General features: G+C 36.3%; 1 long non-coding RNA gene across 6 annotated transcripts in view; it reads left to right on the top strand.

Moving 5' to 3' along the window:
• Positions 1-15034, top strand: part of LOC107138549 — a 48184-nt gene continuing 33150 nt past the window's right edge. For all 6 annotated transcript variants that reach the window (XR_007349405.1, XR_007349404.1, XR_001503011.2 and 3 more), the window contains exon 1: positions 1-71. This is a non-coding gene — a long non-coding RNA (uncharacterized LOC107138549). The remainder of the gene's footprint in view (positions 72-15034) is intronic.

Genomic DNA, 15034 nt, shown 5'->3' with positions numbered 1-15034 from the left:
GAGGGGGGAGTTGTGGAGAAGGAGGGGACGCCGCCTCGGGCCTGCTCTCCAGCTGCGGAGTGGAGCAGAAGGTTTGCGATTCTTTAAAAAATATATATTTTTTTAAGTGTGAGATTCCCAATATAGTATTTCAAAGAGCATACCCCGCCAAATCAACATCCCCCAGGAGGCAGACTTAAAAAAAATAGCGCGCCCCGCCCACACATCTGGGCGCCGGGCTCGCCCCGCCCCCCTCTGGCTTGCAGGGGAGGTGGGCTGGACAGGTGGGCCAGGTGAGGCAGTGGGCCTGGGTGTTCTGCGGGAATTTGGCCGAGACGGCGTGGAGGAGGAGAGGCGGCAGGTGCGCGGAGTTGGAAGATCTCAAAAAGAGATTCGTTTTGAACGAAACTCTGCCTCGCCCTTCTTGTCCCCTCTCCATCACCGCCCTGGCGTTGGGAGAGAAGGGGGAGGGGAGGAAAGGGAACCACCAAGCCAGAGGTGCGGTTAGACAACTGTCTTGTCCGGTAACTTTAATTCCAACCTTCTCACCTCCTGAAAACCTGCTATTTTACTGGTTAACGTTTTTTTGTTTTTGTTTTTTTATTACCATAGTGTGGGAAAAAAGAAGGTTCGGTTCTGTCTTGGAGTGTGTCAAAATAGAGTTCCTAAGGCACAATACAGAATTTTTGAGTTTGTTTTGCATAAACTTATTTAGCCAAAGGAAATACTCAAGCACCTCCAAAAATGTACTTGAGCTATTGCTAAAATATTTAGAAAACTTTTTAAGTCTTATTTTCCTTTTTTTTCCCAAAAGAATGGAAAAATGAAAGATTTCAAGTTTTAATGTGTTCTTGAAGGATTGAGAGCCCTAGTTAATACAAAAGAACTGCCATACAGGTAGAATCCAGTTTCAACATACATATTAAGAATCCAGTTTTATATAGGAGGCATTTCCCACATCCTGGCTGGCCTCCCAGAGTATGCCTACTTTGCTGATGGGGATACAAGGCATTCTTTGAGATGGGAAATTCTTCAAACCACATCTTTATGTTGCAGTGATGGATAGGATGATGATAATATTGAAAGAAAAAGACCTTATTAAAGTACAGAACCTGTTGTTTTTTTTTAAACCTGCAAAAATAAAAATGAGTAATGTCATAATGGAATATATATCATTAAAGTTAAATTTCTTCTCTGTCTGGAGTGTTTGAATTGTTATTTCAAATTAGTAAACCTGCTTGCTTCCTCAATTTCTTCTTTAACTGAAGAAATCACTGCTGAACATTTCTCTTTGTTTTTATAATCGTGAGAGTTTTTTTTCTTTTCTTTTTCCCTGCTGTAGATCCTGTTCTGCTAAAGAGAAAGTTAACTTAGGTTTTTATGGTACAATAAAGACTAGGCAATTTCTTAGCTGGTTGGGAAAGGTAGAGGTTAATGAATGTTCAGGCAATGAAATCTGCAGAATTCTTCTAATTCCTCTCTGGAATCCTGATGATTTGCAAACATTGTTGCTTCTGAACAGCTAGAGAAAAAGACCTTTCTTCAGTAAAGATGTACAATTAGTGATTAATGAGTCATGAAACGAGTGGTCTTACCTGCACTGTTGAGCCTTCCACTGGAATTGTTTCCAGAGTTGGAAGAAACGACATTAAATCCAACCTTGAATATGTCTGGCTGAACTTGATGCTGAAAGGAAATGTGTTGGGGCAGATACTCTTTCCTCTGACTTGCAACTGGTTGTTTCAACACTGAAATCTTTCCTTGTTTGTTTTCTGGGCACATTTAGATAGTGTATTCTTCCCACATTAAGAATGGCATTTTGGGCCCACTTTGCTTTGCTTAAATGCCCTGTGGTGCTGGGGGAGTTGGTGGGAGGAAGGAAAATGAAGAAAATATAAAATTTTAAGGTTTTAGGCATCCAGTTCTGTCTGTATGACAACACTAGTCAACATGATTGCTCCAAAGAATCAAGTCATTCACCTGCATATGAGACAATTTGGATGAAGCACTAATTCTTACTTTGGACCTTGCCACTTTTTATCATCCCTAAACACCACCTTCCCCACTCCACACGTAGTCTTCCCCCTTCTCAGGCCCTAGTGATTTGTTAAGGAAGATGGAAAAGGTTCACATTCATTCTGTAAGGTAACAATTACATTATGGTGCCTGATTCAATGAAGGCCAATGGTAGAAAGATTTCAGGGTTTTAGAATTTTCTTGGAAGCATTTCTGGACAGGTGAAAGAGAATATGGTAACAAATATAGTTCTTACTCAGACCATTTGGGTATCTTTTGTTAAACATTCATGCAATGGTTTTGGTTACTCCTGATTTGATTTTAAACTGTAAATACCTGTATAAGTTATTCATTTATCCAGTACAGCTTGTTGAGTTCCAGTTAAGTGCTAGGCTTAAGGTTGGGTTTTGGGGACAAAAAGACACATCATGGTTCTTTGTTCCCAGGGCTTTTCTATAAAACAGTGACAATAAAGAAGACAAAAGGAAATGTAAAAGGCAAAGGAAAATGCTCTGTTTCTTTTTACTGCTTTTATTGTTTTTTTCATATAATACTTATTTTAACTAAAGAATAAGATAATGTTCTTCTCATAAAACTCCTTTAAGTTGAAATCATAATAAAATAAATTTTCTTAAAAATGGAAACATCGCACACATTTCATGCTACATTTCAATAAAAACCTAAAGGACACTGGAATGTAATTTCTAAAAGGGTAGGTGATTTTATCTATTATGTTATTTTATTCATTGCTGTTATCTCCAATGTCTAAAGCAGTAGCTGACACATAGTAGTCAATAAATGTTTGTTGAATAACTGAACAAAATGGACAACATGAATTGCCTAGCAAATGGAGTTTTTGTATTTTTTTTTATGTTCTTGGTATGAATTATATTTCCTAATAGAAGTCTCTAAAATGTGTGGTACATCTACTTCTTACTAAATATATAACATTTCCAATAAAGTTCTGAGAATAGAGTATGTTCAAAAGCAGTATATAAATTGCAGTTTTGCTTTTAGAATATTACTAAAGTAATTCACTTTATGTTTCAAGCACAGATTTATTTTTTTATAATTTAGAAAGGGTAAATCAGTATACCAAGTTTTCAATTTTAACTCCACTTGAGATGTGACCTAAGGAATATATCAAATTATTTGTCATCTGTTATTAATGTATGTTTATTCCTAGGAACACCATTTGGGAATATTATCCCAGGTTTAATTTATTATCTGTAAAGGCAAGGTAATACATAGTTCCTTCTGATGGCTTAAACAAATATTACTAGTACAGTTTTAAATTTTGAAACTAGATTTTTAAACATTGGAAGGCCTTTTCCCAGGTTATGGTAGGTTTTGTTTTCACCGTATAGATATGGATTTAGGAGAAGCTTATTTTACAGTTTTGTTTCTAATTTAAACCAATACTGTAGAATGTGTCATGGTGTACAACCAAATATGATATTATTTATTCTCTCAGAAAACCAAATTTTCCCTCTTGAATTTAAAAATTGGAGTGAAAGAATAATATTTTTTTAGACCTTCTGAATGAGAGTTGAAATTGATAAGAAAATATAATGTGTTCCATTGAAAATAGACAATCAGTGCATATAATACACCTTTAAAAACAAGACTGGTCAATATTAAATGAACAGTGCTCCTTCTTTTTTCTTCTAATGGCCCTCCCAAAGCATGGGAAACATGCTGAGATGATTCAAGATAGAAATGGATGGTGGCATTAAATAGCACTAGATCACATACTGAGCAAGTTATTCCCTTTTAAGTTCTGTTTCAATCCTTCTAAAGGAAGAAATATAGTTGGTGCCAGTATGTCTCTAATCCCTCTAACACGTACTGAATTCTTCTTTTTTAAAACAGGGAGAACAAGCTTCTGCTCAAGGCTTCAGTATACAGCTAAAACTTAATAGCTTTGTTTTCTTTGTTTTTGCTTTTATGGTTTTCTTCTCTTGAAGCAAGCGAGATTAATTACATACTTAGAATAATGATATCAAAATATCTTTTAAATAGATTTATTTAAGTAAAATAAACATGAATGTTTAAAAGAAAACTACTAAGGTGGGAATGTAAATTAGTATAGCCATTATGCAAAACACTGTAAAAATTTTTCAAAAAATTATAAATGCAACAACATATGATCTAGCAATCCCACTACTGAGTATATATTTGAAGGAAATGAAATCAGTAGAAGAGAGATCTGTACTTCCGCGTTTATTGCAGCATTATTTTCAGCAGCCATGATATAGAATCAACTTAAATGTCCAGTGGATGGATGGATGGTAGATGGATAGATAAAGAAAATGTGGTCTATATACAATAGAATACTATTCAGCCTTTTAAAAGATCAAAATCCTGTCATTTGCAAAAATATGGATGAACCTGTAGAACATTAAGTGAAATAAGCCAGGCACAGAATGACAAATACCACATGATTTTGCTCATGTGGAATCCAAAAGATTTGATCTTATAGAAACGGAGAGTAGAATGGTGGTTTATAGGGACTGTGATGTTTGGGGGTTGCGGGGTGAAATGATGTTGGTTAAAGGATATAAACTTTCAGTTAGGAATAAGTCTGATATTCTCTTATTTTGTAGTTTTAAGATCAAGTTTGCACAACTTGATGACTATAATTAACATTATAATGTATTCTTGAAAAACAAGAGTAGATTTAGGGTTCTTGCTACAAAAATGATAACTATGTGTGATAATACATATGTCAATTAGCTAGATTTGATCATTATATAATGTAAACATTGTACTTGAAACACATACTATTACCCCCATCATCATCTCTAATAGCTGTCAGGAAACTGAAATACAGGCTACTGAAATTCTGTCAAAGTCACAGGGGAGAGCCAGGGTATAAGACCAAGCACTCTGTCCCAAAGCATGTGTGTCAGCTATTATGCCAGTGGGTCCGAAAATGTCAGTGCTGGATGTTTCAGAAACACTGTCTCACATTTTTCTCCTGTCTTTGAAGGTCCAGACGCACCTTACCTGGCCACCATGTCCCTCAAGATGTTGTTTTCCTTATTCCTATTGCTACTAACTTTTGTGCCACAAGGAAGCTCATAGTTATTTATGCATCTTTAGTTGCTTCATTGGTGTTCAGCTTCCTAAATATAGTGTAAATCCTTTGGGAAGAACTATGTTCTGTCTTATACTCTTGAATTCAGTGAACACATATTTAACAGAATTTTTAAAGAATTATCATTAAAAATATATTAATGAGTCAGGTGTGGTGGCACATGCCTATAATCCCAGCACTCTTGGGAGGCTGAGGCAGGAGAATCACGGGTTCAAAGCCAGCCTCAGCAACTTAGTGAGACCCTGTCTCAAAATAAAATATTAAAAAGGGTTGGGGATGTGGCTCAGTGGGTAAGGGCCTCTGGGTTCAATCCTAGTACAAAAAAAAATGTATATATGTATATGATTAGTTCATTTGCAAAAATAAATTCTTTCTAAAAAAATATTTACATGTAGTGAAACTAAAAAGTTAATAAGAAAAATGTAGAAAGTAGTGGTTCTGACATTTGAGTGAAAGTTTCACTGAGTAGCATTAATTTTTTACTTCATAAAGATTTCTTGCTTTAAAATGCTTCGGTGATTTAAAACAAAAGAAAGTATAACTGATTTAAAAGTTTCTTAGAGGAGAGAATAACATGGCTTATGACCTGCAAGCTCTAAGATACAATATAATTCTATCACCACATTCTTTTTTTATTGCCTTAGAACAATTCTGTACTTAACAAATTTTCCACTCTGTGTGGTGGTGGCCCTACAATTAACTGAGTCATGTTAAATATTCATATTACCAGAAATATAATTAAAATTTCCCTCATTTTGTAGTATGAAGTTTAAACTTTGAAATTGTATTGTAGATAAAATAGATTTTTAAGTGTATAGAAATTTTTATATCTTTTAACTGTATGAAGATTAAAAACAAATTTCTTAGAGATAAATTAATTGGAATATGTAATAATTATTTCAAGAGCAAAGACTTTAAAATAGCTGCACTTCTAAAAAAGTCAAGCAAATTGTTATACATTGCATTTTATTACAGATGCTGTACAATTTTAGGATATAAAAAATCATAAAGTCCACCTAGTTCAATCTTTTTATTTTCAAAGTATGTTTACTTTGCAGAAATTCAATGTGCAACTTGGTTAGTTTCTAGTAATCAATATGTAAATTGATAATTTTGAACTGATAATATAGTCCTTATTAGAAGAAGAAAAAGCAACAAATGAAATGGTAGATTCCCAGGAGAACCACAGATACTTATAAAATGATGGAGGAAATAGTCTATTATAAATAGACTTTGGGGAAACTACATAGGATCTTAGAAGTCATCTAACTTAGGAATTTATACTAAACACTGATAATGTGAAGAGCATAAAAGTATAATATTAGGCAATAAGTACAACCAAATATTTAATTGTCACAACAAATTACACAATAGTGACTAGGAGCACTTTTAAAGGACAATGCACATATTCTACAATAAGAGATCTTAAACTACTGAAATAAAGGAGTATCAAACATGATTCTGTTCACATACCATTGTGAAGTTATATGATTACAGTTTGAATTATACTGTTGTGCTTATCCAATTTGTACACCATGACTCCCACTTGCCCAGGATTGGCAACGGTATGTAGTAGTAAAAAATTTTAAGGACTCAGATTTCTTCATTTTCTATCTATTGCTATATTGCTTCATTTCCTACTGTAACAACAATCTCTCATAATGGCAAAAAGAGAGTTTTTTCCCAACTAGAAATACATTCATGAAATACAATATTACAGATCACCTTGGTGTTGGTAAGGTTAGGGGCTTTTAACTGCTGATAAAAAGTAACCAACCTTTAGAACAACAGTTTGGCAAAGCAAACAAGCATTTCAAAGTGTTAATAGGATTTGACCAAACATTCACTTCTAGGATATTATACAATTTATAAACATTAAAGAGAATATCTACCACACATTATTTATAAATTTTAAACATGAAAACATTCAAAATAATGAATTGGTTAAACCAGTTATATCACATCTATCTGGTAGAAAATATTCAATTAATATAAATTGATATTAAATAATATTATAGGTAAAACTAGAATAGATCAAAATAAGTCTATAATATCTTTACCTAAATAAACATGGAAGGAAATTCACCAAATGTTAGCAGTTGTTTTCTCTGAGTGATAGCATTATAGATCATTTTTGTTTTCTTCTTTATATTTTTTCAGTTTTTCAAAATTTCAACAATAAATATGCATTACCTTCAAAATGGGGAAACATTAAATGTTTACTTTAACAAAGATCCTGCTTCAAAAGCAGTTCACAATGAACTAAAAATGAAAACAAAATTGAGGCTGGGGTTGTAGCTTAGTGATATAGTGCTTGCCTAGCACATGTGAGGCACTGGATTCCATCCTTAGCAATATATATATATATATATATATATATATATATATATATATATATATATAAAGGTATTATGTCCATCTACAATTAAAAAATATTTCTTAAAAAATTATACTGTATTTATCCACAATATTGAATATTGAAGAGGAAAACAAACATCAGGAGCTTATCCAACAAGTGTGTGTTGAGTACTTAGTATATATTCAACCTATGTAACTACTTGTCTTAAAGAGTCTACCGTGTGTCATATACATATATGTGTGTATATCGTGCTTGAACTGCTCTAATCTGATGCCATAGTCTTTTTTTCCTGATTCATCATTCAAGCATGTATCTGCTTGTATTCCTTCTTGAGTATCCTCCTACTCCAGGAACCTATGCACTCCCAGGGTTGTTACAGTTCATAAAATGATGTTCACTAGGTGTTTATACCCAGTGACAGAATTGGCCTCTAGGCAAGCTCCTGATGCCTCTGTTTCTTGCCCTGTTTGGCTGCACCAAAGTGGAGCCTGTCTGTAAGCCACTGTGTTTCTTTAGGGGAAAACAGAGGAGCCCATTTCCTCCAAAACTGCAGCTTGTAGGCTTAGCATTCATTTCACAAATACAAACATCTCCCACCCAAGAGTGCTGGCTCCAGCCCAACCTTGGTCATCTCCAGACCCAAAGCCACTTCCCCCTATCCCAGGAATCAAACCCCAGTGATGACTCTTTCAGACTTTCATAATAGAAAGGGTTTGAATTTATTGACTACTTGTTTATATATTGTAGTTTTTATAGTATCTTTTGGGACTTTAATGAATTTCAAGATTTTCCTCCTATTTCTGTCCTTCCAACCTCTCAGTCTGCCCAACAGTGAGTTCATTTGCGTCAAGGACTGTCGACACTGCTGCAAAGTTTCCCGTGGCTAGCTGCCCAGATGCTTATGATCAGATCCTCTGAGCACCCAGGCAGTTACACAAGGCCCCTCTGTGTGGCTCATTGTCGCCCTCCACTCCTACTCACACATACTATGGATGGGTAGGAGTTTTGATGCTAGGGTCAAAGAAATAGGCAGGTTACTGACTTATAAGGTGGCATTTCTCGGGCAAGAATGGACACTCAGAGAAGCAGATGCAGGCAATGAACACAATTACAGGCAAGAAAAGATGAAAGAACTAGAATAGTCCATGCTGTCTATACAGCACAGTGATCTGACAACTGGGAGTCCTCTGGGCACGGAGGGGGAGGGCTCTGTGGTGCTGCCTGGAGCACTCCTACATGCTTCCTCCTGCAGGGCTCTGGCAAAGCTCTGGGCAACATTGCTAGCTCTTTCCTCCCCCTTCTACAGTGTTCCATCCCTCTTCCTTCACTTGCTTTTACCTCTTTTTACAGGCACCTAGTGTGCTCCTGATGTCTTGAGTTTGTTTCCTGACAAGGAAGAACATGATCTGATCCAAATATACCTAGAGGTGTTAGGATTGCAGTGTGATTCTTTTCCAAAGACATTTCTACCTGGAGATTTCACTAGTTCGACAATTAAGCATTAGTTTGAGGGAGACACACTAAGCCTGTATGCATGCACAAGAGAATTACAAAAGAAAAAAATTATCTGCCTTAATTCCTGGTCTGGAAAGGGAAATAAGCACATAAATGAGCAGTTGCACACATTAATGATACTCATTAAAAAAAAAAAAAAGTAACGGTTCTTTGTTGGGTGGGGCAGAAGGGTGAATATCATAAGGTCTTACAAGAGAGCCATAATTGAACAGCTCTTGAAGGATGGATTTAATAGAAAGACTCAGGAAGTGCAGGCACTGCTTAGCAAGTACAGAAGCACAAAGGCAGTGAAACAGCATAGCAGTGAATTAAGGAGATAATTACAAAGTGAAACTTGACTGGTTCAAAATGACTTGAGAATACCATATTAATGACTGTTGTAAAAATGTGGATGTGTAACCGATGTGATTCTGCAACTTGTATTTGGGGTAAAAAATGGGAGTTCATAACCCACTTGAATCAAATGTATGGAAGATGATATGTCATGAGCTTTGTAATGTTTTGAACAACCAATAAAAAAAAAAAGAAAAAAAAATGACTTGAGAATGAGATGTGACGAGGGCAGAAGATGAGGTTGCAAAGACCAAAGTATTCAGGGACCTCATCTGACACGCTAAGAGTGTGGACTTTATGTTGTTGCTGTAATTCTCATCTTTTTGTTTTTTTCCCCATTTTTTTTTTAATTGTCAATGGACCTTTATTTTATTCATTTATTTATATGTGGTGCTGAGAATCAAACCCAGTGCCTAACATGTGTGAGGCAAGCACTCTACCACTGAGCCACAAACCCAGCCCCTGTAGTTCTCATCTTCCGTGGGGCGGGAGTTGGGGGGTTGGGGGGTGGGAAGCAGCATGCTGGGAGCATCAGACAGGAGAGTACTGTTAAGGAAGAGGGAGGTGAATGGAAGGGAATTTTCTGACATGCTAGCAAGGCTTTCCTTCTTATTCTGGGCCATAGTTATGTGGATGTTCACTTTGTAATAATGCACTGAATTGCACATTTATGTTTTCTATACTTGTTGTGTGCTGTACTTCTCAATTGTTAGAAAAAACAAAGGAAACATCAAGCTGGGTTATCTGGTGAAAATGAAGATTTTAGGGCTTCACTTTCAGACTACTGATTGAGAAAGCCTTCAGTGGAACTCAGGAATCTTCATTTTTTAAAACAATTACCTTAAGGGATCTGAAGCCAGCAGACTCCCTAGGCCACACCTTGAGGATACTGTTAGGGTTTTTAGTGCTCCAAAAGATGTAAACAAGATGTTATAAACAGAGATTTGCCTGTCTAAATGTGGCAGAGTAAAGGGAAAGGATGAAGTTGAGGATGGCCTTCATCTTACAGCCTACTAGTACTAGCAGGTCTGTGTCCCATTCTTTTTTGTACTTTTGAAAAAGATGAGGTGAATAATGTACTACTGACTTTTCAGTACTAAATGTATTTTTAGAAATGTGTTTTCTCTTGGAGTTTTCTTAAATATGAACAGTTTTTTACCCTAGCACATTAACTTCTAATGGTCAAATTTAAGCATGGAATAAGTCTCTAAATATTCTGGGGCAGGGAACAACTTTCTAGAATTTTTTAAATGAGTGCATTTTCAGCCTGTGAGTAATAGTAGTTCTGCTACTGATCCACTATCATTATGACATGTTCTTAGTGATGATTGATTTGCATAGATGGAGCTAAATTATTTTTCTGGTGCCTCTGTATAATCACAGGATATTTTTGTGACATAAAGCATCCAACATGGTACTCTTCCAAACCCTAATCCCTATGAAAAAGTACGACAAATTGTGTGCAGAGTTGTTTTTCCTCTAGTGATGACAGTGTTGGAAGTAGAAAGGGGAAACCTTATTTGGACTTAAATAGAAGATGAAAAAGTCCAAAAATATGACATAAATTTGCACATTTTTTTCCTCATAATCAAAGTACTAAAGATATGCCATAAGATTTTTTTTCAGTTGCCACAATTATTACTTCTCTGTGAGCAAAGTGCTTCTATTTATCACATCAGCAAAAATTTTAAAGACTGACATCAAAGTGTTGGCTAAGATTAAGAACACTGGAACTCATACTCCTGGTAAAAGTATAAATTGGTGAAAACACTTTGGAGTGCAATTTGGCAATAGTCAAGTTAAAGGTATACATACTCTTTGACTCAGACTGTAATCCTAGATATATTTTCTAGGAAGTTTTCTTGCCTGTGCCCAAGGAGATATATACAAAAATATTCACAGCAATGTTGATTACTCTGGTAAAATATCGGGAGCAACCTCTATTAAAGCAACAGAATTCATGAATAAATTGTGAAATATAAATGAATACAGCCATGAAAATGAATGAAGTAGATCTATGTATCTACATGGGAAAATATCACAAATATTACCTTAATTTAAAAAATCAACTTGCTGATGAATGTGTAGAATATATTTACATCAGCTTAAAACTTGTAAATACTCTAATTGTATGGGAAACTACCTTGCTGCAATGGTAGCCTGTAGCATACTAACAGACAAGTTATTCAAGAGATCATAGAACAGAAAGGCTCATGGACCAAAACAAGATAAATCACATGGCTAGTTAAATCAATCAGAGACTATGGGATAGGTTAACTCATTGAAGATCTGGTATTGGCGGGATAGAAAAATGACTCTACGTGAATCCATGGTCACATCCCCCCATCCATCCCTCTTTCCCTCCCTCCCACATCAGCCTACTTTATTGAGGGTATGCTCACAAGGACCAGAATTGAGATTTAAGCAAAGTAACCTAACAGGCAGAAGGTGCTTGTGTCAAAACACGTGCTTGTGTCAAAACACACGCTTGCTCTATAGTCCTCGGAGCAAGTGCACCTGACTGATAGCTGGAGCTTAACAATTAGCCTCATGAGCAACCATGGGTTTTATTTACATTCCTGTGCAGAAGATTCATTCCTCATGTGAGGAACCCATGGCTGGCCAAATTAAGACCTTGAAAATAGCGAATATTTCCTTTGCCTTAAGTATCTTCAGTGCGTCATGAAAATTTGATGATTCAGGTCTTGTGTATATTTAGTGTATCATGACTATTAGATGTTCCTTGTGCTTTCCATTTCTTTCTTCTTATGTTCCTTATACAAATGCTCCACTCTATATGTGTCTAATATGTCCCACAGGTTACTAACTTGTTCTCATTTAACATATTTTACAAATTTTGCCTGTCTTTGTATGCCACTTTCTTGGATTCTTAGTTTCATTTTTCTCCCTGTGTTAATTTCTCTGATTTTCTATAGCAGAATTGAATATTCTTAAATAACTCAGCAAAAATACATTATAAATAAGTTATAGTTTGGATATGTAGTATTCCCCAGAGACTCATGTGTTGAAGGCTTGGTCACCCACAGTGTACAGAGGTGGGGCTTTTAGGAAATGATTGCATCATGAGGGCTGTACCTTCACCAGTGATTTAATTCACTTTTTGAATTAATAATTTGAATGGACTATTGGAACATGGTAGAAACTATACACGGTATGGCTTAGTTGAAGGGAGTGAGTCAAGAGTATGTCCCCATGGACTCACTTCTTTGCTTTTCAGCTGCCCTCAAGTGAACATAATTCTTCTGCCACAGTCTTCTACCTTGACTTCTGTCTTGTCTCAGGCCCATAGCAATGGAGCTGGCAGAACATGGACTAAAACTGTTAAGCCAAAATAAATCTTTTCTCTTATAAGGTGTTTATGTCAGTCATTTTGGTCACAGCAACAAAAAGCTAACACAAATACATGTGTAATGTGGTTAAATAAATGCTTGAGAAGAGTTCAAGATTTTCTTAACTATGACATAGATGTAAAGGGATGCTTTCAGGATGGGGTACATAGACCTTTAATTATATGAATAATGTATTATTCTTTTTGTTTGGGGTTTTTTATTATATTATTTCTTAATATAAATGGTGGATATGTATTTATATTATTCTTTATAAGTTTTGTCACCAGAAAATTTTCAAATTAAATTTAAGTTTGAAATTATAAATGTAGTACCTGGAATCTTACATGTAATAGATATATGATTATTTATAAACCCTGTTCTTTTTTTTAGGGGGGGTACTGGGGATTGAACCCAGGGGCACTCAACCATTGAGCCAAAATAAAATATTTTGTATTTTATTTAGGGACATGGTCTCACTGCATTGTTTAGTAACTTGCTTTTGCTGAGGCTGGCTTTGAACTCAAGACCCTCCTGACTCAGCCTTCTGAGATGTTGGGATTACAGGGATGCGCCACTGTGCCCAGCATATTTATAAACCCTTTTCTGAATGCCAAATTAACTTTAAAACACATCGGTTATGTTCTTTAATATATAATCAATACAAAATTAGTAAAGTATTAATATAGATATTTCAACACACAAATCTCATAAAGCCACTTGATAATATAACTGGTCTCTGACATTGTCTAAGTTTTGTTTCTTAGATCAAAAAGGACTTTGCTATATTGTCAACATAGAAAGCTCAATCAAAAATTCAACATGACTATTTCAAAGTCAATGTGATCCTGTAAGTCCTATTCCACACAACTAGCAGAAAGAAGTTAGGTTGTTTGATAGGTCAGCTAGTTTCTAATATACCTCATCTGGTTGAATATGTAAGCATCAGAAGACACTGCTGCCTCCTCATCTAGAACTCTGAAGCTCTGGTCCAACATCATCAAAAGAATGCAATGCAAGCCCATTATATCTTAAAAATTCTTGAAATTTTTGTAGCTGATGCTCATGCTTGGCTTCCTGAAACATTAAATAAATAATATTATCATTTCTTAGTCAACTCTGAGTTTATATGGAGAGTAACATAAGATGGTTGAATTATTTTAGGGTAGCTTCCCCAAGAGGTTGAAAGTTTCTAGGAAGCAGGGGCTGTCTTCATGGCTTTCAAGACTTCACTTGACCTTCAACTTTAACGTTTAACAAAGGATATAGCAGCTACCCTATAGGTATTTGGTGAATTGTTTTTTGAGGAGATAGCAGGGTCAGAAGTACAACCAACAACCATGTGTGTACCATTCTGGACTACAAACAGCTTCCATTATTTGGATATTATTATCTGATTACTTCTGGTTCTTAATTATAGTTCAGATTCTTGGATATATACACTCGATGAAAGGATTATGACTGTGTCATGTGGTCAGAAACCTTGTGGAGTCACTGTCTTAGGAAAGAACTTTCCTTGCACATAAGAGAAGGGAATTTAGGATTAGGGTAGGAAGCTGCCCAATCCCGGAAGCTAGAAGCACAAGTCAGGAAGCCAGGAACCTTGCTCTTTCTGCTTCCTATAGTTTCTCAGTAGATTTATTTTTCTTTCCCTTTTTCACTGCCTGCAAGATCTGCAGAGGTGTTTTCATTGCCCCAGGGCACACAACCCCAAACACTGTAAATCCGCAGCTTGGAGTATGTATCACCAGGACAGACTGAAATAAGCATTTCCTATTTACCATCTTCCCGTAGAGATTCATATGGCACAATTTAGGCCAAGGGATACTCTTCACTCAATAGTGTAACAGACTGGAGTAGAATAGCAGGCCTTCCAGAACGGACTGTATCTTTTCTAAGGGAAAACGTATGTCGCATGCACTGCTAATTTAAAGCCCGTTATACTGCTGGGCTCTACATTCTCACAAGTTTCGGAGATTTTTTTTCCTTGAAGGAAGACTAAGCCATATCGGGTGTCCTCCCTCAGGCTTATCTTATCTCTGGGCACCTGGAATCCTTCTCATTGACCTCTGCTTCTAGAGGAGGACTCTGAACAGATGCCCCAGCAGATCAGACTGACAGCTGGTCCCAATGTCCTCTCCAAGCCGTTCTGGATGGTAAAGCATTAAGAGTCTAAAAACTGGTAAACAATCTGCAGAAATTCGGAATACAAGGAGGCAATCCAGAATCACTCAGCTCTAAAACATTGCGGTTCTATGATCAGGAACACGAGGCGGCACCATGGACCCAGAGGCAACTGCGCAGCTGCCAGGAGAGCAGCTGGTGGGGCTCTTGAGGGCTGCTGGCTGCCTGGAGGCTCTGGAAGGCGGCGGAGGAAGAGCGGGG

The sequence above is a fragment of the Marmota marmota genome, unplaced genomic scaffold, assembly GCF_001458135.2.
Source record: "Marmota marmota marmota unplaced genomic scaffold, marMar, whole genome shotgun sequence".
NCBI classification, from domain to species: Eukaryota; Metazoa; Chordata; class Mammalia; order Rodentia; family Sciuridae; genus Marmota; species Marmota marmota.
The sequence above is the reverse complement of the archived record's forward strand: the minus strand, read 5'-3'. Positions and strand labels throughout refer to the sequence as shown.